Source organism: Mixophyes fleayi, chromosome 1 (genome assembly GCF_038048845.1).
Source record: "Mixophyes fleayi isolate aMixFle1 chromosome 1, aMixFle1.hap1, whole genome shotgun sequence".
Classification (NCBI taxonomy): domain Eukaryota; kingdom Metazoa; phylum Chordata; class Amphibia; order Anura; family Limnodynastidae; genus Mixophyes; species Mixophyes fleayi.
Window position 1 is genome coordinate 242,319,637 of NC_134402.1, and position 24,870 is coordinate 242,344,506.

A 24,870-nucleotide genomic window follows, 5' to 3' on the forward strand; every position below is an offset into this window, starting at 1 on the left:
TATTCAACTTTTCGAAAACCTGAACTTTTGTATGTCAGAGCTATATGCTGTCTTTTTTGTTATATTCAACTTTTCGAAAAACTAAGCTTTTGTGTATCAGGATGGCCGAGCGGTCTAAGGCGCTGCGTTCAGGTCGCAGTCTCTCCTGGAGGCGTGGGTTCAAATCCCACTCCTGACAGTAAGGTTACATTTTATCTTTCTTCTATATATCCTCATACTAATTTAAAGGTAACAAAACATCCTAAAAATTGGACAAACACTCACTTCACACCTCAGTTTCAATTTCCACCACGGAAATCTCGAGCGCTCACAACATAATTACCCCTTTGAAACAAACCACAATTCAGGTTGCAGCCTTCCTTGGAAATAAGGTCTTCAATCGTACTTCTGATTTCCATCTCCTATTCCATTACATTTTTATCATCTACATTTCCTCATATATTTTCCTTGCAAGATAAAATACCTTCCACATTACGAATGAGGGCTCCAATGATTATTGGTCAGAGCATTGCTCTTGTAAAGCAGAGCTCATGGCCTCAAATCCCACTGGTGTCGCCACAAAGCAATCCTACCAAGCATATAAGCCAAATTCATTAGCCAGCTCTTTAAAGATTCCCAAATTCTATTTCAATGGTGCATGAATATGGATTAAGCAACAAACTCTGGCACAAGATTCCCAATGCTGAAAATTAAAAGAAAACTATACTGTCTTAACCCATGACATTGTAAGAATTGGGAAAAAAAGTACATCATATACCAAATTCAATTGGAAATTCAAATTGGAAAAAGCTAAACTATGACTAAAAAAGCTTTTTCGATGTTATTTGTACAAGATGTCTGTCATTTAGCCAAGTAGGAACATATTTCTGTGCAAATGATTGTAAAATCAATTTGTACCCATACTTTAAATCAAAAGTCTTAACAGCAACATAAACAGCAGAGCTATATGCTGTCTTTTTTGTTATATTCAACTTTTCGAAAACCTGAACTTTTGTATGTCAGAGCTATATGCTGTCTTTTTTGTTATATTCAACTTTTCGAAAAACTAAGCTTTTGTGTATCAGGATGGCCGAGCGGTCTAAGGCGCTGCGTTCAGGTCGCAGTCTCTCCTGGAGGCGTGGGTTCAAATCCCACTCCTGACAGTAAGGTTACATTTTATCTTTCTTCTATATATCCTCATACTAATTTAAAGGTAACAAAACATCCTAAAAATTGGACAAACACTCACTTCACACCTCAGTTTCAATTTCCACCACGGAAATCTCGAGCGCTCACAACATAATTACCCCTTTGAAACAAACCACAATTCAGGTTGCAGCCTTCCTTGGAAATAAGGTCTTCAATCGTACTTCTGATTTCCATCTCCTATTCCATTACATTTTTATCATCTACATTTCCTCATATATTTTCCTTGCAAGATAAAATACCTTCCACATTACGAATGAGGGCTCCAATGATTATTGGTCAGAGCATTGCTCTTGTAAAGCAGAGCTCATGGCCTCAAATCCCACTGGTGTCGCCACAAAGCAATCCTACCAAGCATATAAGCCAAATTCATTAGCCAGCTCTTTAAAGATTCCCAAATTCTATTTCAATGGTGCATGAATATGGATTAAGCAACAAACTCTGGCACAAGATTCCCAATGCTGAAAATTAAAAGAAAACTATACTGTCTTAACCCATGACATTGTAAGAATTGGGAAAAAAAGTACATCATATACCAAATTCAATTGGAAATTCAAATTGGAAAAAGCTAAACTATGACTAAAAAAGCTTTTTCGATGTTATTTGTACAAGATGTCTGTCATTTAGCCAAGTAGGAACATATTTCTGTGCAAATGATTGTAAAATCAATTTGTACCCATACTTTAAATCAAAAGTCTTAACAGCAACATAAACAGCAGAGCTATATGCTGTCTTTTTTGTTATATTCAACTTTTCGAAAACCTAAGCTTTTGTATGTCAGGATGGCCGAGCGTTCTAAGGCGCTGCGGTCGCAGTCTCTCCTGGAGGCGTGGGTTCAAATCCCACTCCTGATAGTAAGGTTACATTTTATCTTTCTTCTATATATCCTCATACTAATTTAAAGGTAACAAAACATCCTAAAAATTGGACAAACACTCACTTCACACCTCAGTTTCAATTTCCACCACGGAAATCTCGAGCGCTCACAACATAATTACCCCTTTGTAACAAACCACAATTCAGGTTGCAGCCTTCCTTGGAAATAAGGTCTTCAATCGTACTTCTGATTTCCATCTCCTATTCCATTACATTTTTATCATCTACATTTCCTCATATATTTTCCTTGCAAGATAAAATACCTTCCACATTACGAATGAGGACTCCAATGATTATTGGTCAGAGCATTGCTCTTGTAAAGCAGAGCTCATGGCCTCAAATCCCACTGGTGTCGCCACAAAGCAATCCTACCAAGCATATAAGCCAAATTCATTAGCCAGCTCTTTAAAGATTCCCAAATTCTATTTCAATGGTGCATGAATATGGATTAAGCAACAAACTCTGGCACAAGATTCCCAATGCTGAAAATTAAAAGAAAACTATACTGTCTTAACCCATGACATTGTAAGAATTGGGAAAAAAAGTACATCATATACCAAATTCAATTGGAAATTCAAATTGGAAAAAGCTAAACTATGACTAAAAAAGCTTTTTCGATGTTATTTGTACAAGATGTCTGTCATTTAGCCAAGTAGGAACATATTTCTGTGCAAATGATTGTAAAATCAATTTGTACCCATACTTTAAATCAAAAGTCTTAACAGCAACATAAACAGCAGAGCTATATGCTGTCTTTTTTGTTATATTCAACTTTTCGAAAACCTAAGCTTTTGTATGTCAGGATGGCCGAGCGGTCTAAGGCGCTGCGTTCAGGTCGCAGTCTCTCCTGGAGGCGTGGGTTCAAATCCCACTCCTGACAGTAAGGTTACATTTTATCTTTCTTCTATATATCCTCATACTAATTTAAAGGTAACAAAACATCCTAAAAATTGGACAAACACTCACTTCACACCTCAGTTTCAATTTCCACCACGGAAATCTCGAGCGCTCACAACATAATTACCCCTTTGAAACAAACCACAATTCAGGTTGCAGCCTTCCTTGGAAATAAGGTCTTCAATCGTACTTCTGATTTCCATCTCCTATTCCATTACATTTTTATCATCTACATTTCCTCATATATTTTCCTTGCAAGATAAAATACCTTCCACATTACGAATGAGGGCTCCAATGATTATTGGTCAGAGCATTGCTCTTGTAAAGCAGAGCTCATGGCCTCAAATCCCACTGGTGTCGCCACAAAGCAATCCTACCAAGCATATAAGCCAAATTCATTAGCCAGCTCTTTAAAGATTCCCAAATTCTATTTCAATGGTGCATGAATATGGATTAAGCAACAAACTCTGGCACAAGCTTCCCAATGCTGAAAATTAAAAGAAAACTATACTGTCTTAACCCATGACATTGTAAGAATTGGGAAAAAAAGTACATCAAATACCAAATTCAATTGGAAATTCAAATTAGAAAAAGGTAAACTATGACTAAAAAAGCTTTTTCGATGTTATTTGTACAAGATGTCTGTCATTTAGCCAAGTAGGAACATATTTCTGTGCAAATGATTGTAAAATCAATTTGTACCCATACTTTAAATCAAAAGTCTTAACAGCAACATAAACAGCAGAGCTATATGCTGTCTTTTTTGTTATATTCAACTTTTCGAAAACCTGAACTTTTGTATGTCAGAGCTATATGCTGTCTTTTTTGTTATATTCAACTTTTCGAAAAACTAAGCTTTTGTGTATCAGGATGGCCGAGCGGTCTAAGGCGCTGCGTTCAGGTCGCAGTCTCTCCTGGAGGCGTGGGTTCAAATCCCACTCCTGACAGTAAGGTTACATTTTATCTTTCTTCTATATATCCTCATACTAATTTAAAGGTAACAAAACATCCTAAAAATTGGACAAACACTCACTTCACACCTCAGTTTCAATTTCCACCACGGAAATCTCGAGCGCTCACAACATAATTACCCCTTTGAAACAAACCACAATTCAGGTTGCAGCCTTCCTTGGAAATAAGGTCTTCAATCGTACTTCTGATTTCCATCTCCTATTCCATTACATTTTTATCATCTACATTTCCTCATATATTTTCCTTGCAAGATAAAATACCTTCCACATTACGAATGAGGGCTCCAATGATTATTGGTCAGAGCATTGCTCTTGTAAAGCAGAGCTCATGGCCTCAAATCCCACTGGTGTCGCCACAAAGCAATCCTACCAAGCATATAAGCCAAATTCATTAGCCAGCTCTTTAAAGATTCCCAAATTCTATTTCAATGGTGCATGAATATGGATTAAGCAACAAACTCTGGCACAAGATTCCCAATGCTGAAAATTAAAAGAAAACTATACTGTCTTAACCCATGACATTGTAAGAATTGGGAAAAAAAGTACATCATATACCAAATTCAATTGGAAATTCAAATTGGAAAAAGCTAAACTATGACTAAAAAAGCTTTTTCGATGTTATTTGTACAAGATGTCTGTCATTTAGCCAAGTAGGAACATATTTCTGTGCAAATGATTGTAAAATCAATTTGTACCCATACTTTAAATCAAAAGTCTTAACAGCAACATAAACAGCAGAGCTATATGCTGTCTTTTTTGTTATATTCAACTTTTCGAAAACCTAAGCTTTTGTATGTCAGGATGGCCGAGCGGTCTAAGGCGCTGCGTTCAGGTCGCAGTCTCTCCTGGAGGCGTGGGTTCAAATCCCACTCCTGACAGTAAGGTTACATTTTATCTTTCTTCTATATATCCTCATACTAATTTAAAGGTAACAAAACATCCTAAAAATTGGACAAACACTCACTTCACACCTCAGTTTCAATTTCCACCACGGAAATCTCGAGCGCTCACAACATAATTACCCCTTTGAAACAAACCACAATTCAGGTTGCAGCCTTCCTTGGAAATAAGGTCTTCAATCGTACTTCTGATTTCCATCTCCTATTCCATTACATTTTTATCATCTACATTTCCTCATATATTTTCCTTGCAAGATAAAATACCTTCCACATTACGAATGAGGGCTCCAATGATTATTGGTCAGAGCATTGCTCTTGTAAAGCAGAGCTCATGGCCTCAAATCCCACTGGTGTCGCCACAAAGCAATCCTACCAAGCATATAAGCCAAATTCATTAGCCAGCTCTTTAAAGATTCCCAAATTCTATTTCAATGGTGCATGAATATGGATTAAGCAACAAACTCTGGCACAAGATTCCCAATGCTGAAAATTAAAAGAAAACTATACTGTCTTAACCCATGACATTGTAAGAATTGGGAAAAAAAGTACATCATATACCAAATTCAATTGGAAATTCAAATTGGAAAAAGCTAAACTATGACTAAAAAAGCTTTTTCGATGTTATTTGTACAAGATGTCTGTCATTTAGCCAAGTAGGAACATATTTCTGTGCAAATGATTGTAAAATCAATTTGTACCCATACTTTAAATCAAAAGTCTTAACAGCAACATAAACAGCAGAGCTATATGCTGTCTTTTTTGTTATATTCAACTTTTCGAAAACCTAAGCTTTTGTATGTCAGGATGGCCGAGCGTTCTAAGGCGCTGCGGTCGCAGTCTCTCCTGGAGGCGTGGGTTCAAATCCCACTCCTGATAGTAAGGTTACATTTTATCTTTCTTCTATATATCCTCATACTAATTTAAAGGTAACAAAACATCCTAAAAATTGGACAAACACTCACTTCACACCTCAGTTTCAATTTCCACCACGGAAATCTCGAGCGCTCACAACATAATTACCCCTTTGTAACAAACCACAATTCAGGTTGCAGCCTTCCTTGGAAATAAGGTCTTCAATCGTACTTCTGATTTCCATCTCCTATTCCATTACATTTTTATCATCTACATTTCCTCATATATTTTCCTTGCAAGATAAAATACCTTCCACATTACGAATGAGGACTCCAATGATTATTGGTCAGAGCATTGCTCTTGTAAAGCAGAGCTCATGGCCTCAAATCCCACTGGTGTCGCCACAAAGCAATCCTACCAAGCATATAAGCCAAATTCATTAGCCAGCTCTTTAAAGATTCCCAAATTCTATTTCAATGGTGCATGAATATGGATTAAGCAACAAACTCTGGCACAAGATTCCCAATGCTGAAAATTAAAAGAAAACTATACTGTCTTAACCCATGACATTGTAAGAATTGGGAAAAAAAGTACATCATATACCAAATTCAATTGGAAATTCAAATTGGAAAAAGCTAAACTATGACTAAAAAAGCTTTTTCGATGTTATTTGTACAAGATGTCTGTCATTTAGCCAAGTAGGAACATATTTCTGTGCAAATGATTGTAAAATCAATTTGTACCCATACTTTAAATCAAAAGTCTTAACAGCAACATAAACAGCAGAGCTATATGCTGTCTTTTTTGTTATATTCAACTTTTCGAAAACCTAAGCTTTTGTATGTCAGGATGGCCGAGCGGTCTAAGGCGCTGCGTTCAGGTCGCAGTCTCTCCTGGAGGCGTGGGTTCAAATCCCACTCCTGACAGTAAGGTTACATTTTATCTTTCTTCTATATATCCTCATACTAATTTAAAGGTAACAAAACATCCTAAAAATTGGACAAACACTCACTTCACACCTCAGTTTCAATTTCCACCACGGAAATCTCGAGCGCTCACAACATAATTACCCCTTTGAAACAAACCACAATTCAGGTTGCAGCCTTCCTTGGAAATAAGGTCTTCAATCGTACTTCTGATTTCCATCTCCTATTCCATTACATTTTTATCATCTACATTTCCTCATATATTTTCCTTGCAAGATAAAATACCTTCCACATTACGAATGAGGGCTCCAATGATTATTGGTCAGAGCATTGCTCTTGTAAAGCAGAGCTCATGGCCTCAAATCCCACTGGTGTCGCCACAAAGCAATCCTACCAAGCATATAAGCCAAATTCATTAGCCAGCTCTTTAAAGATTCCCAAATTCTATTTCAATGGTGCATGAATATGGATTAAGCAACAAACTCTGGCACAAGCTTCCCAATGCTGAAAATTAAAAGAAAACTATACTGTCTTAACCCATGACATTGTAAGAATTGGGAAAAAAAGTACATCAAATACCAAATTCAATTGGAAATTCAAATTAGAAAAAGGTAAACTATGACTAAAAAAGCTTTTTCGATGTTATTTGTACAAGATGTCTGTCATTTAGCCAAGTAGGAACATATTTCTGTGCAAATGATTGTAAAATCAATTTGTACCCATACTTTAAATCAAAAGTCTTAACAGCAACATAAACAGCAGAGCTATATGCTGTCTTTTTTGTTATATTCAACTTTTCGAAAACCTGAACTTTTGTATGTCAGAGCTATATGCTGTCTTTTTTGTTATATTCAACTTTTCGAAAAACTAAGCTTTTGTGTATCAGGATGGCCGAGCGGTCTAAGGCGCTGCGTTCAGGTCGCAGTCTCTCCTGGAGGCGTGGGTTCAAATCCCACTCCTGACAGTAAGGTTACATTTTATCTTTCTTCTATATATCCTCATACTAATTTAAAGGTAACAAAACATCCTAAAAATTGGACAAACACTCACTTCACACCTCAGTTTCAATTTCCACCACGGAAATCTCGAGCGCTCACAACATAATTACCCCTTTGAAACAAACCACAATTCAGGTTGCAGCCTTCCTTGGAAATAAGGTCTTCAATCGTACTTCTGATTTCCATCTCCTATTCCATTACATTTTTATCATCTACATTTCCTCATATATTTTCCTTGCAAGATAAAATACCTTCCACATTACGAATGAGGGCTCCAATGATTATTGGTCAGAGCATTGCTCTTGTAAAGCAGAGCTCATGGCCTCAAATCCCACTGGTGTCGCCACAAAGCAATCCTACCAAGCATATAAGCCAAATTCATTAGCCAGCTCTTTAAAGATTCCCAAATTCTATTTCAATGGTGCATGAATATGGATTAAGCAACAAACTCTGGCACAAGATTCCCAATGCTGAAAATTAAAAGAAAACTATACTGTCTTAACCCATGACATTGTAAGAATTGGGAAAAAAAGTACATCATATACCAAATTCAATTGGAAATTCAAATTGGAAAAAGCTAAACTATGACTAAAAAAGCTTTTTCGATGTTATTTGTACAAGATGTCTGTCATTTAGCCAAGTAGGAACATATTTCTGTGCAAATGATTGTAAAATCAATTTGTACCCATACTTTAAATCAAAAGTCTTAACAGCAACATAAACAGCAGAGCTATATGCTGTCTTTTTTGTTATATTCAACTTTTCGAAAACCTAAGCTTTTGTATGTCAGGATGGCCGAGCGTTCTAAGGCGCTGCGGTCGCAGTCTCTCCTGGAGGCGTGGGTTCAAATCCCACTCCTGATAGTAAGGTTACATTTTATCTTTCTTCTATATATCCTCATACTAATTTAAAGGTAACAAAACATCCTAAAAATTGGACAAACACTCACTTCACACCTCAGTTTCAATTTCCACCACGGAAATCTCGAGCGCTCACAACATAATTACCCCTTTGTAACAAACCACAATTCAGGTTGCAGCCTTCCTTGGAAATAAGGTCTTCAATCGTACTTCTGATTTCCATCTCCTATTCCATTACATTTTTATCATCTACATTTCCTCATATATTTTCCTTGCAAGATAAAATACCTTCCACATTACGAATGAGGACTCCAATGATTATTGGTCAGAGCATTGCTCTTGTAAAGCAGAGCTCATGGCCTCAAATCCCACTGGTGTCGCCACAAAGCAATCCTACCAAGCATATAAGCCAAATTCATTAGCCAGCTCTTTAAAGATTCCCAAATTCTATTTCAATGGTGCATGAATATGGATTAAGCAACAAACTCTGGCACAAGCTTCCCAATGCTGAAAATTAAAAGAAAACTATACTGTCTTAACCCATGACATTGTAAGAATTGGGAAAAAAAGTACATCATATACCAAATTCAATTAGAAATTCAAATTGGAAAAAGCTAAACTATGACTAAAAAAGCTTTTTCGATGTTATTTGTACAAGATGTCTGTCATTTAGCCAAGTAGGAACATATTTCTGTGCAAATGATTGTAAAATCAATTTGTACCCATACTTTAAATCAAAAGTCTTAACAGCAACATAAACAGCAGAGCTATATGCTGTCTTTTTTGTTATATTCAACTTTTCGAAAACCTAAGCTTTTGTATGTCAGGATGGCCGAGCGTTCTAAGGCGCTGCGTTCAGGTCGCAGTCTCTCCTGGAGGCGTGGGTTCAAATCCCACTCCTGACAGTAAGGTTACATTTTATCTTTCTTCTATATATCCTCATACTAATTTAAAGGTAACAAAACATCTTAAAAATTGGACAAACACTCACTTCACACCTCAGTTTCAATTTCCACCACGGAAATCTCGAGCGCTCACAACATAATTACCCCTTTGAAACAAACCACAATTCAGGTTGCAGCCTTCCTTGGAAATAAGGTCTTCAATCGTACTTCTGATTTCCATCTCCTATTCCATTACATTTTTATCATCTACATTTCCTCATATATTTTCCTTGCAAGATAAAATACCTTCCACATTACGAATGAGGACTCCAATGATTATTGGTCAGAGCATTGCTCTTGTAAAGCAGAGCTCATGGCCTCAAATCCCACTGGTGTCGCCACAAAGCAATCCTACCAAGCATATAAGCCAAATTCATTAGCCAGCTCTTTAAAGATTCCCAAATTCTATTTCAATGGTGCATGAATATGGATTAAGCAACAAACTCTGGCACAAGCTTCCCAATGCTGAAAATTAAAAGAAAACTATACTGTCTTAACCCATGACATTGTAAGAATTGGGAAAAAAAGTACATCAAATACCAAATTCAATTAGAAATTCAAATTGGAAAAAGCTAAACTATGACTAAAAAAGCTTTTTCGATGTTATTTGTACAAGATGTCTGTCATTTAGCCAAGTAGGAACATATTTCTGTGCAAATGATTGTAAAATCAATTTGTACCCATACTTTAAATCAAAAGTCTTAACAGCAACATAAACAGCAGAGCTATATGCTGTCTTTTTTGTTATATTCAACTTTTCGAAAACCTGAACTTTTGTATGTCAGAGCTATATGCTGTCTTTTTTGTTATATTCAACTTTTCGAAAAACTAAGCTTTTGTGTATCAGGATGGCCGAGCGGTCTAAGGCGCTGCGTTCAGGTCGCAGTCTCTCCTGGAGGCGTGGGTTCAAATCCCACTCCTGACAGTAAGGTTACATTTTATCTTTCTTCTATATATCCTCATACTAATTTAAAGGTAACAAAACATCCTAAAAATTGGACAAACACTCACTTCACACCTCAGTTTCAATTTCCACCACGGAAATCTCGAGCGCTCACAACATAATTACCCCTTTGAAACAAACCACAATTCAGGTTGCAGCCTTCCTTGGAAATAAGGTCTTCAATCGTACTTCTGATTTCCATCTCCTATTCCATTACATTTTTATCATCTACATTTCCTCATATATTTTCCTTGCAAGATAAAATACCTTCCACATTACGAATGAGGGCTCCAATGATTATTGGTCAGAGCATTGCTCTTGTAAAGCAGAGCTCATGGCCTCAAATCCCACTGGTGTCGCCACAAAGCAATCCTACCAAGCATATAAGCCAAATTCATTAGCCAGCTCTTTAAAGATTCCCAAATTCTATTTCAATGGTGCATGAATATGGATTAAGCAACAAACTCTGGCACAAGATTCCCAATGCTGAAAATTAAAAGAAAACTATACTGTCTTAACCCATGACATTGTAAGAATTGGGAAAAAAAGTACATCATATACCAAATTCAATTGGAAATTCAAATTGGAAAAAGCTAAACTATGACTAAAAAAGCTTTTTCGATGTTATTTGTACAAGATGTCTGTCATTTAGCCAAGTAGGAACATATTTCTGTGCAAATGATTGTAAAATCAATTTGTACCCATACTTTAAATCAAAAGTCTTAACAGCAACATAAACAGCAGAGCTATATGCTGTCTTTTTTGTTATATTCAACTTTTCGAAAACCTAAGCTTTTGTATGTCAGGATGGCCGAGCGTTCTAAGGCGCTGCGGTCGCAGTCTCTCCTGGAGGCGTGGGTTCAAATCCCACTCCTGATAGTAAGGTTACATTTTATCTTTCTTCTATATATCCTCATACTAATTTAAAGGTAACAAAACATCCTAAAAATTGGACAAACACTCACTTCACACCTCAGTTTCAATTTCCACCACGGAAATCTCGAGCGCTCACAACATAATTACCCCTTTGTAACAAACCACAATTCAGGTTGCAGCCTTCCTTGGAAATAAGGTCTTCAATCGTACTTCTGATTTCCATCTCCTATTCCATTACATTTTTATCATCTACATTTCCTCATATATTTTCCTTGCAAGATAAAATACCTTCCACATTACGAATGAGGACTCCAATGATTATTGGTCAGAGCATTGCTCTTGTAAAGCAGAGCTCATGGCCTCAAATCCCACTGGTGTCGCCACAAAGCAATCCTACCAAGCATATAAGCCAAATTCATTAGCCAGCTCTTTAAAGATTCCCAAATTCTATTTCAATGGTGCATGAATATGGATTAAGCAACAAACTCTGGCACAAGATTCCCAATGCTGAAAATTAAAAGAAAACTATACTGTCTTAACCCATGACATTGTAAGAATTGGGAAAAAAAGTACATCATATACCAAATTCAATTGGAAATTCAAATTGGAAAAAGCTAAACTATGACTAAAAAAGCTTTTTCGATGTTATTTGTACAAGATGTCTGTCATTTAGCCAAGTAGGAACATATTTCTGTGCAAATGATTGTAAAATCAATTTGTACCCATACTTTAAATCAAAAGTCTTAACAGCAACATAAACAGCAGAGCTATATGCTGTCTTTTTTGTTATATTCAACTTTTCGAAAACCTAAGCTTTTGTATGTCAGGATGGCCGAGCGGTCTAAGGCGCTGCGTTCAGGTCGCAGTCTCTCCTGGAGGCGTGGGTTCAAATCCCACTCCTGACAGTAAGGTTACATTTTATCTTTCTTCTATATATCCTCATACTAATTTAAAGGTAACAAAACATCCTAAAAATTGGACAAACACTCACTTCACACCTCAGTTTCAATTTCCACCACGGAAATCTCGAGCGCTCACAACATAATTACCCCTTTGAAACAAACCACAATTCAGGTTGCAGCCTTCCTTGGAAATAAGGTCTTCAATCGTACTTCTGATTTCCATCTCCTATTCCATTACATTTTTATCATCTACATTTCCTCATATATTTTCCTTGCAAGATAAAATACCTTCCACATTACGAATGAGGGCTCCAATGATTATTGGTCAGAGCATTGCTCTTGTAAAGCAGAGCTCATGGCCTCAAATCCCACTGGTGTCGCCACAAAGCAATCCTACCAAGCATATAAGCCAAATTCATTAGCCAGCTCTTTAAAGATTCCCAAATTCTATTTCAATGGTGCATGAATATGGATTAAGCAACAAACTCTGGCACAAGCTTCCCAATGCTGAAAATTAAAAGAAAACTATACTGTCTTAACCCATGACATTGTAAGAATTGGGAAAAAAAGTACATCAAATACCAAATTCAATTGGAAATTCAAATTAGAAAAAGGTAAACTATGACTAAAAAAGCTTTTTCGATGTTATTTGTACAAGATGTCTGTCATTTAGCCAAGTAGGAACATATTTCTGTGCAAATGATTGTAAAATCAATTTGTACCCATACTTTAAATCAAAAGTCTTAACAGCAACATAAACAGCAGAGCTATATGCTGTCTTTTTTGTTATATTCAACTTTTCGAAAACCTGAACTTTTGTATGTCAGAGCTATATGCTGTCTTTTTTGTTATATTCAACTTTTCGAAAAACTAAGCTTTTGTGTATCAGGATGGCCGAGCGGTCTAAGGCGCTGCGTTCAGGTCGCAGTCTCTCCTGGAGGCGTGGGTTCAAATCCCACTCCTGACAGTAAGGTTACATTTTATCTTTCTTCTATATATCCTCATACTAATTTAAAGGTAACAAAACATCCTAAAAATTGGACAAACACTCACTTCACACCTCAGTTTCAATTTCCACCACGGAAATCTCGAGCGCTCACAACATAATTACCCCTTTGAAACAAACCACAATTCAGGTTGCAGCCTTCCTTGGAAATAAGGTCTTCAATCGTACTTCTGATTTCCATCTCCTATTCCATTACATTTTTATCATCTACATTTCCTCATATATTTTCCTTGCAAGATAAAATACCTTCCACATTACGAATGAGGGCTCCAATGATTATTGGTCAGAGCATTGCTCTTGTAAAGCAGAGCTCATGGCCTCAAATCCCACTGGTGTCGCCACAAAGCAATCCTACCAAGCATATAAGCCAAATTCATTAGCCAGCTCTTTAAAGATTCCCAAATTCTATTTCAATGGTGCATGAATATGGATTAAGCAACAAACTCTGGCACAAGATTCCCAATGCTGAAAATTAAAAGAAAACTATACTGTCTTAACCCATGACATTGTAAGAATTGGGAAAAAAAGTACATCATATACCAAATTCAATTGGAAATTCAAATTGGAAAAAGCTAAACTATGACTAAAAAAGCTTTTTCGATGTTATTTGTACAAGATGTCTGTCATTTAGCCAAGTAGGAACATATTTCTGTGCAAATGATTGTAAAATCAATTTGTACCCATACTTTAAATCAAAAGTCTTAACAGCAACATAAACAGCAGAGCTATATGCTGTCTTTTTTGTTATATTCAACTTTTCGAAAACCTAAGCTTTTGTATGTCAGGATGGCCGAGCGGTCTAAGGCGCTGCGTTCAGGTCGCAGTCTCTCCTGGAGGCGTGGGTTCAAATCCCACTCCTGACAGTAAGGTTACATTTTATCTTTCTTCTATATATCCTCATACTAATTTAAAGGTAACAAAACATCCTAAAAATTGGACAAACACTCACTTCACACCTCAGTTTCAATTTCCACCACGGAAATCTCGAGCGCTCACAACATAATTACCCCTTTGAAACAAACCACAATTCAGGTTGCAGCCTTCCTTGGAAATAAGGTCTTCAATCGTACTTCTGATTTCCATCTCCTATTCCATTACATTTTTATCATCTACATTTCCTCATATATTTTCCTTGCAAGATAAAATACCTTCCACATTACGAATGAGGGCTCCAATGATTATTGGTCAGAGCATTGCTCTTGTAAAGCAGAGCTCATGGCCTCAAATCCCACTGGTGTCGCCACAAAGCAATCCTACCAAGCATATAAGCCAAATTCATTAGCCAGCTCTTTAAAGATTCCCAAATTCTATTTCAATGGTGCATGAATATGGATTAAGCAACAAACTCTGGCACAAGATTCCCAATGCTGAAAATTAAAAGAAAACTATACTGTCTTAACCCATGACATTGTAAGAATTGGGAAAAAAAGTACATCATATACCAAATTCAATTGGAAATTCAAATTGGAAAAAGCTAAACTATGACTAAAAAAGCTTTTTCGATGTTATTTGTACAAGATGTCTGTCATTTAGCCAAGTAGGAACATATTTCTGTGCAAATGATTGTAAAATCAATTTGTACCCATACTTTAAATCAAAAGTCTTAACAGCAACATAAACAGCAGAGCTATATGCTGTCTTTTTTGTTATATTCAACTTTTCGAAAACCTAAGCTTTTGTATGTCAGGATGGCCGAGCGTTCTAAGGCGCTGCGGTCGCAGTCTCTCCTGGAGGCGTGGGTTCAAATCCCACTCCTGATAGTAAGGTTACATTTTATCTTTCTTCTATATATCCTCATACTAATTTAAAGGTAACAAAACATCCTAAAAATTGGACAAACACTCACTTCACACCTCAGTTTCAATTTCCACCACGGAAATCTCGAGCGCTCACAACATAATTACCCCTTTGTAACAAACCACAATTCAGGTTGCAGCCTTCCTTGGAAATAAGGTCTTCAATCGTACTTCTGATTTCCATCTCCTATTCCATTACATTTTTATCATCTACATTTCCTCATATATTTTCCTTGCAAGATAAAATACCTTCCACATTACGAATGAGGACTCCAATGATTATTGGTCAGAGCATTGCTCTTGTAAAGCAGAGCTCATGGCCTCAAATCCCACTGGTGTCGCCACAAAGCAATCCTACCAAGCATATAAGCCAAATTCATTAGCCAGCTCTTTAAAGATTCCCAAATTCTATTTCAATGGTGCATGAATATGGATTAAGCAACAAACTCTGGCACAAGATTCCCAATGCTGAAAATTAAAAGAAAACTATACTGTCTTAACCCATGACATTGTAAGAATTGGGAAAAAAAGTACATCATATACCAAATTCAATTGGAAATTCAAATTGGAAAAAGCTAAACTATGACTAAAAAAGCTTTTTCGATGTTATTTGTACAAGATGTCTGTCATTTAGCCAAGTAGGAACATATTTCTGTGCAAATGATTGTAAAATCAATTTGTACCCATACTTTAAATCAAAAGTCTTAACAGCAACATAAACAGCAGAGCTATATGCTGTCTTTTTTGTTATATTCAACTTTTCGAAAACCTAAGCTTTTGTATGTCAGGATGGCCGAGCGGTCTAAGGCGTTGCGTTCAGGTCGCAGTCTCTCCTGGAGGCGTGGGTTTAAATCCCACTCCTGACAGTAAGGTTACATTTTATCTTTCTTCTATATATCCTCATACTAATTTAAAGGTAACAAAACATCCTAAAAATTGGACAAACACTCACTTCACACCTCAGTTTCAATTTCCACCACGGAAATCTCGAGCGCTCACAACATAATTACCCCTTTGAAACAAACCACAATTCAGGTTGCAGCCTTCCTTGGAAATAAGGTCTTCAATCGTACTTCTGATTTCCATCTCCTATTCCATTACATTTTTATCATCTACATTTCCTCATATATTTTCCTTGCAAGATAAAATACCTTCCACATTACGAATGAGGGCTCCAATGATTATTGGTCAGAGCATTGCTCTTGTAAAGCAGAGCTCATGGCCTCAAATCCCACTGGTGTCGCCACAAAGCAATCCTACCAAGCATATAAGCCAAATTCATTAGCCAGCTCTTTAAAGATTCCCAAATTCTATTTCAATGGTGCATGAATATGGATTAAGCAACAAACTCTGGCACAAGCTTCCCAATGCTGAAAATTAAAAGAAAACTATACTGTCTTAACCCATGACATTGTAAGAATTGGGAAAAAAAGTACATCAAATACCAAATTCAATTGGAAATTCAAATTAGAAAAAGGTAAACTATGACTAAAAAAGCTTTTTCGATGTTATTTGTACAAGATGTCTGTCATTTAGCCAAGTAGGAACATATTTCTGTGCAAATGATTGTAAAATCAATTTGTACCCATACTTTAAATCAAAAGTCTTAACAGCAACATAAACAGCAGAGCTATATGCTGTCTTTTTTGTTATATTCAACTTTTCGAAAACCTGAACTTTTGTATGTCAGAGCTATATGCTGTCTTTTTTGTTATATTCAACTTTTCGAAAAACTAAGCTTTTCTGTATCAGGATGGCCGAGCGGTCTAAGGCGCTGCGTTCAGGTCGCAGTCTCTCCTGGAGGCGTGGGTTCAAATCCCACTCCTGATAGTAAGGTTACATTTTATCTTTCTTCTATATATCCTCATACTAATTTAAAGGTAACAAAACATCCTAAAAATTGGACAAACACTCACTTCACACCTCAGTTTCAATTTCCACCACGGAAATCTCGAGCGCTCACAACATAATTACCCCTTTGTAACAAACCACAATTCAGGTTGCAGCCTTCCTTGGAAATAAGGTCTTCAATCGTACTTCTGATTTCCATCTCCTATTCCATTACATTTTTATCATCTACATTTCCTCATATATTTTCCTTGCAAGATAAAATACCTTCCACATTACGAATGAGGACTCCAATGATTATTGGTCAGAGCATTGCTCTTGTAAAGCAGAGCTCATGGCCTCAAATCCCACTGGTGTCGCCACAAAGCAATCCTACCAAGCATATAAGCCAAATTCATTAGCCAGCTCTTTAAAGATTCCCAAATTCTATTTCAATGGTGCATGAATATGGATTAAGCAACAAACTCTGGCACAAGCTTCCCAATGCTGAAAATCAAAAGAAAACTATACTGTCTTAACCCATGACATTGTAAGAATTGGGAAAAAAAGTACATCATATACCAAATTCAATTGGAAATTCAAATTGGAAAAAGCTAAACTATGACTAAAAAAGCTTTTTCGATGTTATTTGTACAAGATGTCTGTCATTTAGCCAAGTAGGAACATATTTCTGTGCAAATGATTGTAAAATCAATTTGTACCCATACTTTAAATCAAAAGTCTTAACAGCAACATAAACAGCAGAGCTATATGCTGTCTTTTTTGTTATATTCAACTTTTCGAAAACCTAAGCTTTTGTATGTCAGGATGGCCAAGCGGTCTAAGGCGCTGCGTTCAGGTCGCAGTCTCTCCTGGAGGCGTGGGTTCAAATCCCACTCCTGACAGTAAGGTTACATTTTATCTTTCTTCTATATATCCTCATACTAATTTAAAGGTAACAAAACATCCTAAAAATTGGATAAACACTCACTTCACACCTCAGTTTCAATTTCCACCACGGAAATCTCGAGCGCTCACAACATAATTACCCCTTTGTAACAAACCACAATTCAGGTTGCAGCCTTCCTTGGAAATAAGGTCTTCAATCGTACTTCTGATTTCCATCTCCTATTCCATTACATTTTTATCATCTACATTTCCTCATATATTTTCCTTGCAAGATAAAATACCTTCCACATTACGAATGAGGACTCCAATGATTATTGGTCAGAGCATTGCTCTTGTAAAGCAGAGCTCATGGCCTCAAATCCCACTGGTGTCGCCACAAAGCAATCCTACCAAGCATATAAGCCAAATTCATTAGCCAGCTCTTTAAAGATTCCCAAATTCTATTTCAATGGTGCATGAATATGGATTAAGCAACAAACTCTGGCACAAGCTTCCCAATGCTGAAAATTAAAAGAAAACTATACTGTCTTAACCCATGACATTGTAAGAATTGGGAAAAAAAGTACATCATATACCAAATTCAATTGGAAATTCAAATTGGAAAAAGCTAAACTATGACTAAAAAAGCTTTTTCGATGTTATTTGTACAAGATGTCTGTCATTTAGCCAAGTAGGAACATATTTCTGTGCAAATGATTGTAAAATCAATTTGTACCCATACTTTAAATCAAAAGTCTTAACAGCAACATAAACAGCAGAGCTATATGCTGTCTTTTTTGTTATATTCAACTTTTCGAAAACCTAAGCTTTTGTATGTCAGGATGGCCGAGCGTTCTAAGGCGCTGCGTTCAGGTCGCAGTCTCTCCTGGAGGCGTGGGTTCAAATCCCACTCCTGACAGTAAGGTTACATTTTATCTTTCTTCTATATATCCTCATACTAATTTAAAGGTAACAAAACATCCTAAAAATTGGACAAACACTCACTTCACACCTCAGTTTCAATTTCCACCACGGAAATCTCGAGCGCTCACAACATAATTACCCCTTTGAAACAAACCACAATTCAGGTTGCAGCCTTCCTTGGAAATAAGGTCTTCAATCGTACTTCTGATTTCCATCTCCTATTCCATTACATTTTTATCATCTACATTTCCTCATATATTTTCCTTGCAAGATAAAATACCTTCCACATTACGAATGAGGGCTCCAATGATTATTGGTCAGAGCATTGCTCTTGTAAAGCAGAGCTCATGGCCTCAAATCCCACTGGTGTCGCCACAAAGCAATCCTACCAAGCATATAAGCCAAATTCATTAGCCAGCTCTTTAAAGATTCCCAAATTCTATTTCAATGGTGCATGAATATGGATTAAGCAACAAACTCTGGCACAAGATTCCCAATGCTGAAAATTAAAAGAAAACTATACTGTCTTAACCCATGACATTGTAAGAATTGGGAAAAAAAGTACATCATATACCAAATTCAATTGGAAATTCAAATTGGAAAAAGCTAAACTATGACTAAAAAAGCTTTTTCGATGTTATTTGTACAAGATGTCTGTCATTTAGCCAAGTAGGAACATATTTCTGTGCAAATGATTGTAAAATCAATTTGTACCCATACTTTAAATCAAAAGTCTTAACAGCAACATAAACAGCAGAGCTATATTATCTGTCTTTTTTGTTATATTCAACTTTTCGAAAACCTAAGCTTTTGTATGTCAGGATGGCCGAGCGGTCTAAGGCGCTGCGTTCAGGTCGCAGTCTCTCCTGGAGGCGTGGGTTCAAATCCCACTCCTGACAGTAAGGTTACATTTTATCTTTCTTCTATATATCCTCATACTAATTTAAAGGTAACAAAACATCCTAAAAATTGGACAAACACTCACTTCACACCTCAGTTTCAATTTCCACCACGGAAATCTCGAGCGCTCACAACATAATTACCCCTTTGAAACAAACCACAATTCAGGTTGCAGCCTTCCTTGGAAATAAGGTCTTCAATCGTACTTCTGATTTCCATCTCCTATTCCATTACATTTTTATCATCTACATTTCCTCATATATTTTCCTTGCAAGATAAAATACCTTCCACATTACGAATGAGGGCTCCAATGATTATTGGTCAGAGCATTGCTCTTGTAAAGCAGAGCTCATGGCCTCAAATCCCACTGGTGTCGCCACAAAGCAATCCTACCAAGCATATAAGCCAAATTCATTAGCCAGCTCTTTAAAGATTCCCAAATTCTATTTCAATGGTGCATGAATATGGATTAAGCAACAAACTCTGGCACAAGATTCCCAATGCTGAAAATTAAAAGAAAACTATACTGTCTTAACCCATGACATTGTAAGAATTGGGAAAAAAAGTACATCATATACCAAATTCAATTGGAAATTCAAATTGGAAAAAGCTAAACTATGACTAAAAAAGCTTTTTCGATGTTATTTGTACAAGATGTCTGTCATTTAGCCAAGTAGGAACATATTTCTGTGCAAATGATTGTAAAATCAATTTGTACCCATACTTTAAATCAAAAGTCTTAACAGCAACATAAACAGCAGAGCTATATTATCTGTCTTTTTTGTTATATTCAACTTTTCGAAAACGAAAACCTAAGCTTTTGTATGTCAGGATGGCCGAGCGGTCTAAGGCGCTGCGTTCAGGTCGCAGTCTCTCCTGGAGGCGTGGGTTCAAATCCCACTCCTGACAGTAAGGTTACATTTTATCTTTCTTCTATATATCCTCATACTAATTTAAAGGTAACAAAACATCCTAAAAATTGGACAAACACTCACTTCACACCTCAGTTTCAATTTCCACCACGGAAATCTCGAGCGCTCACAACATAATTACCCCTTTGAAACAAACCACAATTCAGGTTGCAGCCTTCCTTGGAAATAAGGTCTTCAATCGTACTTCTGATTTCCATCTCCTATTCCATTACATTTTTATCATCTACATTTCCTCATATATTTTCCTTGCAAGATAAAATACCTTCCACATTACGAATGAGGGCTCCAATGATTATTGGTCAGAGCATTGCTCTTGTAAAGCAGAGCTCATGGCCTCAAATCCCACTGGTGTCGCCACAAAGCAATCCTACCAAGCATATAAGCCAAATTCATTAGCCAGCTCTTTAAAGATTCCCAAATTCTATTTCAATGGTGCATGAATATGGATTAAGCAACAAACTCTGGCACAAGCTTCCCAATGCTGAAAATTAAAAGAAAACTATACTGTCTTAACCCATGACATTGTAAGAATTGGGAAAAAAAGTACATCATATACCAAATTCAATTGGAAATTCAAATTAGAAAAAGCTAAACTATGACTAAAAAAGCTTTTTCGATGTTATTTGTACAAGATGTCTGTCATTTAGCCAAGTAGGAACATATTTCTGTGCAAATGATTGTAAAATCAATTTGTACCCATACTTTAAATCAAAAGTCTTAACAGCAACATAAACAGCAGAGCTATATGCTGTCTTTTTTGTTATATTCAACTTTTCGAAAACCTAAGCTTTTGTATGTCAGGATGGCCGAGCGTTCTAAGGCGCTGCGTTCAGGTCGCAGTCTCTTCTGGAGGCGTGGGTTCAAATCCCACTCCTGACAGTAAGGTTACATTTTATCTTTCTTCTATATATCCTCATACTAATTTAAAGGTAACAAAACATCCTAAAAATTGGACAAACACTCACTTCACACCTCAGTTTCAATTTCCACCACGGAAATCTCGAGCGCTCACAACATAATTACCCCTTTGAAACAAACCACAATTCAGGTTGCAGCCTTCCTTGGAAATAAGGTCTTCAATCGTACTTCTGATTTCCATCTCCTATTCCATTACATTTTTATCATCTACATTTCCTCATATATTTTCCTTGCAAGATAAAATACCTTCCACATTACGAATGAGGGCTCCAATGATTATTGGTCAGAGCATTGCTCTTGTAAAGCAGAGCTCATGGCCTCAAATCCCACTGGTGTCGCCACAAAGCAATCCTACCAAGCATATAAGCCAAATTCATTAGCCAGCTCTTTAAAGATTCCCAAATTCTATTTCAATGGTGCATGAATATGGATTAAGCAACAAACTCTGGCACAAGATTCCCAATGCTGAAAATTAAAAGAAAACTATACTGTCTTAACCCATGACATTGTAAGAATTGGGAAAAAAAGTACATCATATACCAAATTCAATTGGAAATTCAAATTGGAAAAAGCTAAACTATGACTAAAAAAGCTTTTTCGATGTTATTTGTACAAGATGTCTGTCATTTAGCCAAGTAGGAACATATTTCTGTGCAAATGATTGTAAAATCAATTTGTACCCATACTTTAAATCAAAAGTCTTAACAGCAACATAAACAGCAGAGCTATATTATCTGTCTTTTTTGTTATATTCAACTTTTCGAAAACCTAAGCTTTTGTATGTCAGGATGGCCGAGCGGTCTAAGGCGCTGCGTTCAGGTCGCAGTCTCTCCTGGAGGCGTGGGTTCAAATCCCACTCCTGACAGTAAGGTTACATTTTATCTTTCTTCTATATATCCTCATACTAATTTAAAGGTAACAAAACATCCTAAAAATTGGACAAACACTCACTTCACACCTCAGTTTCAATTTCCACCACGGAAATCTCGAGCGCTCACAACATAATTACCCCTTTGAAACAAACCACAATTCAGGTTGCAGCCTTCCTTGGAAATAAGGTCTTCAATCGTACTTCTGATTTCCATCTCCTATTCCATTACATTTTTATCATCTACATTTCCTCATATATTTTCCTTGCAAGATAAAATACCTTCCACATTACGAATGAGGGCTCCAATGATTATTGGTCAGAGCATTGCTCTTGTAAAGCAGAGCTCATGGCCTCAAATCCCACTGGTGTCGCCACAAAGCAATCCTACCAAGCATATAAGCCAAATTCATTAGCCAGCTCTTTAAAGATTCCCAAATTCTATTTCAATGGTGCATGAATATGGATTAAGCAACAAACTCTGGCACAAGATTCCCAATGCTGAAAATTAAAAGAAAACTATACTGTCTTAACCCATGACATTGTAAGAATTGGGAAAAAAAGTACATCATATACCAAATTCAATTGGAAATTCAAATTGGAAAAAGCTAAACTATGACTAAAAAAGCTTTTTCGATGTTATTTGTACAAGATGTCTGTCATTTAGCCAAGTAGGAACATATTTCTGTGCAAATGATTGTAAAATCAATTTGTACCCATACTTTAAATCAAAAGTCTTAACAGCAACATAAACAGCAGAGCTATATTATCTGTCTTTTTTGTTATATTCAACTTTTCGAAAACCTAAGCTTTTGTATGTCAGGATGGCCGAGCGGTCTAAGGCGCTGCGTTCAGGTCGCAGTCTCTCCTGGAGGCGTGGGTTCAAATCCCACTCCTGACAGTAAGGTTACATTTTATCTTTCTTCTATATATCCTCATACTAATTTAAAGGTAACAAAACATCCTAAAAATTGGACAAACACTCACTTCACACCTCAGTTTCAATTTCCACCACGGAAATCTCGAGCGCTCACAACATAATTACCCCTTTGAAACAAACCACAATTCAGGTTGCAGCCTTCCTTGGAAATAAGGTCTTCAATCGTACTTCTGATTTCCATCTCCTATTCCATTACATTTTTATCATCTACATTTCCTCATATATTTTCCTTGCAAGATAAAATACCTTCCACATTACGAATGAGGGCTCCAATGATTATTGGTCAGAGCATTGCTCTTGTAAAGCAGAGCTCATGGCCTCAAATCCCACTGGTGTCGCCACAAAGCAATCCTACCAAGCATATAAGCCAAATTCATTAGCCAGCTCTTTAAAGATTCCCAAATTCTATTTCAATGGTGCATGAATATGGATTAAGCAACAAACTCTGGCACAAGATTCCCAATGCTGAAAATTAAAAGAAAACTATACTGTCTTAACCCATGACATTGTAAGAATTGGGAAAAAAAGTACATCATATACCAAATTCAATTGGAAATTCAAATTGGAAAAAGCTAAACTATGACTAAAAAAGCTTTTTCGATGTTATTTGTACAAGATGTCTGTCATTTAGCCAAGTAGGAACATATTTCTGTGCAAATGATTGTAAAATCAATTTGTACCCATACTTTAAATCAAAAGTCTTAACAGCAACATAAACAGCAGAGCTATATTATCTGTCTTTTTTGTTATATTCAACTTTTCGAAAACGAAAACCTAAGCTTTTGTATGTCAGGATGGCCGAGCGGTCTAAGGCGCTGCGTTCAGGTCGCAGTCTCTCCTGGAGGCGTGGGTTCAAATCCCACTCCTGACAGTAAGGTTACATTTTATCTTTCTTCTATATATCCTCATACTAATTTAAAGGTAACAAAACATCCTAAAAATTGGACAAACACTCACTTCACACCTCAGTTTCAATTTCCACCACGGAAATCTCGAGCGCTCACAACATAATTACCCCTTTGAAACAAACCACAATTCAGGTTGCAGCCTTCCTTGGAAATAAGGTCTTCAATCGTACTTCTGATTTCCATCTCCTATTCCATTACATTTTTATCATCTACATTTCCTCATATATTTTCCTTGCAAGATAAAATACCTTCCACATTACGAATGAGGGCTCCAATGATTATTGGTCAGAGCATTGCTCTTGTAAAGCAGAGCTCATGGCCTCAAATCCCACTGGTGTCGCCACAAAGCAATCCTACCAAGCATATAAGCCAAATTCATTAGCCAGCTCTTTAAAGATTCCCAAATTCTATTTCAATGGTGCATGAATATGGATTAAGCAACAAACTCTGGCACAAGCTTCCCAATGCTGAAAATTAAAAGAAAACTATACTGTCTTAACCCATGACATTGTAAGAATTGGGAAAAAAAGTACATCATATACCAAATTCAATTGGAAATTCAAATTAGAAAAAGCTAAACTATGACTAAAAAAGCTTTTTCGATGTTATTTGTACAAGATGTCTGTCATTTAGCCAAGTAGGAACATATTTCTGTGCAAATGATTGTAAAATCAATTTGTACCCATACTTTAAATCAAAAGTCTTAACAGCAACATAAACAGCAGAGCTATATGCTGTCTTTTTTGTTATATTCAACTTTTCGAAAACCTAAGCTTTTGTATGTCAGGATGGCCGAGCGTTCTAAGGCGCTGCGTTCAGGTCGCAGTCTCTTCT

The 24,870-nt window shown here is 36.6% G+C and overlaps 10 non-coding genes across 10 annotated transcripts; all 10 read left to right on the forward strand.

Annotated features, from left to right (window-relative positions):
- The first annotated feature begins 2,858 nt into the window (after positions 1-2,858).
- Positions 2,859-2,941, forward strand: TRNAL-CAG (transfer RNA leucine (anticodon CAG)). The gene has a single exon. It is a non-coding gene; the product is annotated as a tRNA-Leu (tRNA).
- Positions 2,942-4,724: 1,783 nt separating this feature from the next.
- On the forward strand, positions 4,725-4,807 carry TRNAL-CAG (transfer RNA leucine (anticodon CAG)). Its single transcript has one exon. It is a non-coding gene; the product is annotated as a tRNA-Leu (tRNA).
- A 1,716-nt stretch (positions 4,808-6,523) lies between these two features.
- Positions 6,524-6,606, forward strand: TRNAL-CAG (transfer RNA leucine (anticodon CAG)). The gene has a single exon. It is a non-coding gene; the product is annotated as a tRNA-Leu (tRNA).
- Positions 6,607-12,049: 5,443 nt separating this feature from the next.
- On the forward strand, positions 12,050-12,132 carry TRNAL-CAG (transfer RNA leucine (anticodon CAG)). Its single transcript has one exon. It is a non-coding gene; the product is annotated as a tRNA-Leu (tRNA).
- Positions 12,133-13,915: 1,783 nt separating this feature from the next.
- Positions 13,916-13,998, forward strand: TRNAL-CAG (transfer RNA leucine (anticodon CAG)). Its single transcript has one exon. It is a non-coding gene; the product is annotated as a tRNA-Leu (tRNA).
- A 5,388-nt stretch (positions 13,999-19,386) lies between these two features.
- Positions 19,387-19,469, forward strand: TRNAL-CAG (transfer RNA leucine (anticodon CAG)). The gene has a single exon. It is a non-coding gene; the product is annotated as a tRNA-Leu (tRNA).
- An 827-nt stretch (positions 19,470-20,296) lies between these two features.
- On the forward strand, positions 20,297-20,379 carry TRNAL-CAG (transfer RNA leucine (anticodon CAG)). The gene has a single exon. It is a non-coding gene; the product is annotated as a tRNA-Leu (tRNA).
- A 1,723-nt stretch (positions 20,380-22,102) lies between these two features.
- TRNAL-CAG (transfer RNA leucine (anticodon CAG)) lies at positions 22,103-22,185 on the forward strand. The gene has a single exon. It is a non-coding gene; the product is annotated as a tRNA-Leu (tRNA).
- Positions 22,186-23,006: 821 nt separating this feature from the next.
- On the forward strand, positions 23,007-23,089 carry TRNAL-CAG (transfer RNA leucine (anticodon CAG)). The gene has a single exon. It is a non-coding gene; the product is annotated as a tRNA-Leu (tRNA).
- Positions 23,090-23,916: 827 nt separating this feature from the next.
- TRNAL-CAG (transfer RNA leucine (anticodon CAG)) lies at positions 23,917-23,999 on the forward strand. The gene has a single exon. It is a non-coding gene; the product is annotated as a tRNA-Leu (tRNA).
- The last annotated feature ends 871 nt before the right edge of the window (positions 24,000-24,870 follow it).